The sequence below is a fragment of the Cupressus sempervirens genome, chromosome 6, assembly GCF_028749045.1.
Source record: "Cupressus sempervirens isolate cs-2001-9-10 chromosome 6, ASM2874904v1, whole genome shotgun sequence".
Classification (NCBI taxonomy): Eukaryota; Viridiplantae; Streptophyta; class Pinopsida; order Cupressales; family Cupressaceae; genus Cupressus; species Cupressus sempervirens.
In genome coordinates, this window is record NC_143123.1 from 323,910,440 (window position 1) to 323,913,053 (window position 2,614).

General features: G+C 39.4%; 1 long non-coding RNA gene across 1 annotated transcript; it reads right to left on the reverse strand.

Annotated features, from left to right (window-relative positions):
- Positions 1 to 394: 394 nt before the first annotated feature.
- On the reverse strand, positions 395 to 840 carry LOC149552481 (uncharacterized). Its single transcript, XR_016352940.1, has 2 exons — positions 703 to 840; positions 395 to 603 (listed from the first exon to the last, which is right to left on the reverse strand). It is a non-coding gene; the product is annotated as an uncharacterized LOC149552481 (long non-coding RNA).
- Between the last annotated feature and the right edge of the window lie 1,774 nt (positions 841 to 2,614).

A 2,614-nucleotide genomic window follows, 5' to 3' on the forward strand; every position in this document is an offset into this window, starting at 1 on the left:
CTGTTCCTTCTATTTTATTCGTCTCTATGGACTTAATGTTTCTTATTTAAGAGAAATCCACATGAAAAAAGAGGATGGTGCAGTTGGAAAAGGAGGCATGCGAAGGGCCAGTCTGCTTTTTCCACAGCAGAATCAATTTAATGTGAGAAGATGAATATCGGTTTGTTGAAATGAAAATAGAAGAAAGTGCTGAAAAGGAGGAAAATATGGCAAAAAAAAAGTGATTGCTTGCGCACATTCAGTTATAGATCTTTACATGCCTCTGTTCATGCTTCATATTTTCCGTTTTAATAGGTTTGTTTTTCATGAACCGGGATAAAATAGTTGAGGATGGGACAAATGTATATTTTTTGTAGTTTTGTCTTATAACGAGAAAGAATGGGTGGCCATGGACTAAGAAAAGGCAGAGAGTCTGCAAATAAGACGACGTACCTTGAATGCTTCCAAAGACATTACGGGATACAATTAATTAGTGCCAGTTGTGAAAAAGAAGACTTAAATGAAGAGAGAAGAGAATGTACACCCGCAATTATGAGGGAGAGCAGCAGGCGCTGAAACTGAACCGGATGTCTGCATCGAACAACTCCACCGAGCAGGCAAATACTGATACCACACAGAAACCAAAAGGTCAGCCAGTGAAAACGGTGTCTACCTACAAACAATAGTAATTGTAGTAGCAAAGTAATAATTATATTTTCTTACCTGATGAATAAACTTCAGACTCCTCTAGTGGGAGGAGGAAGAGGAAGAGGAGGAGGAAGAGGAAGGGGATATTGACGCGGCTCAATCCGAGCACAGAGTTAGAAATTCCTCTAACTGTGTCTTCAAATTGAGACACGTCAATATCGCCTTCGCAACCAAGTTGACTGAGGCTGTGGCTGTAGCTCTTCTCAGAAACAACCAACTTCCTCCACACCCTAAAACATATTCTCAATCAATCCATTCACTTTTCTTTCCATTATTTTCTCCCCTGGCTTTCATCATATTCATACAAACCCAGAGAGATGGAAATAGATGGTACCCAGATTCAGATGTCTGCCGCCCTGCCACCGATAGAAGGCAATGGGCAGTAGAGAGCACACTTGCACTAGTGGTAGGAAGGGAAAAAGAAAAGGCATGCAAGCGGGCAAGATTCAGATGGGTATTGTTGGGGCAGCACTATATTTCTGATGAGATCCCTCTCCACCACCAATATGTACTTTAGATATCACCATGGCAACACCATCTCGGGATCTGTGTGAGGCATGGAGATTCTCCAACGCCGCCGCTGCCATGGGCAATTGATTCTTTCTCTTCTGATAGGTGGATGCCTATTCATTCATGATTTCAAAGAGATATTTTAATGGCCGGATGCCTAATGGGTTGTTTGTGTTTTCATGCCTAATGGTTCACTAATTCCTGTTATGCTGTATTTCTGATAGAAGTGGAGATGTGTGTTTTGATGAAGAATGGATTTCAATGGCGTGGTTGTGGTTGAATTGGGTACCTAATACCAGTTGAAATTTGTGGGCGGGGGGGTTTCACCTAATGCAAAGGAAAGGGGGGAGCAGGTGGGGAGGAGGGAGGCATGACTTGTGTAATCTAATGGATGTTATCGTCCTTAGAATTTAAGCCCTAAATTATTGTTATTGAATTACTGTGGGGTGAGGTGGACAGGGTGTGGAAGAGAGTGGAGTTGCGTTCCCTTTCAAAGGGCAGGGCAGGGCAGAATAATAAATGCATTGTTGGCCTTTTCAGTCGACTAAGCCATTCATCACGCCTACATCACCTTACGCTAACCTCTCTAAACAAACAAGCCCACTGCCGTCCTCACGTCGTTTTTCTCGACTTTTTGGTGATGTGATAGACTTCCAACTCCGCCTTCTCTCCTCATCAAAAGTTCGGTATCTTAAGATGCCTTTGACTGAAGTAATCCCATCCCTCTTCTCCTTTCTCTGCTCCCATTATTAGGCTTTTGAATATAGCTCTCTGTTCATATGCACTCATAACAATCTTGGGTTTTTAAGATTTTATCCTCTCTCTTTATTGCACATACCCTTCTACGGGTGGTCTGTTAGTCAAGCCCATGTCTTATCCCTTTAAACTCGTAGATTTTTAATCGAATCCTAAGCACATCATGGATTTGGCCTTTTCAAAACGTGCATATAGATCTACCAATTCACACGGAAGTAGTTGAGGTCTTCTCATTTCTATGACATGAATATCTATTTTATATGACTAATTTATTGATTAAATATCAGATAGCTATTTTAATGAGTAGTAGGTATTTTTATTTATGATTGATTGGTTGATGTATTGTAACAAATGATTAGACTTGGGAGGTAGAATTGAAAGAAGAAATTAGAGGATGTAACATAACTTTATTAGGATAATTTTTTTGGGATCTATGTTATCTTATAAAAGATCAATTTATATAGTTTGTTAAGTATTTTATTTTGTATATCATAAAATGAACATCTTAATGTTTGGACATTGTTTATATTCCATAGGCTTGCTAAGATGATTTGTTTGAAGCTTTGGAAATCTTTGATCGAATAAAGTGCTTACAAACACAAAATAACTTACAATCTATCATCATATTTCACTTAGGTGTCGCTACATATAATATGATTTC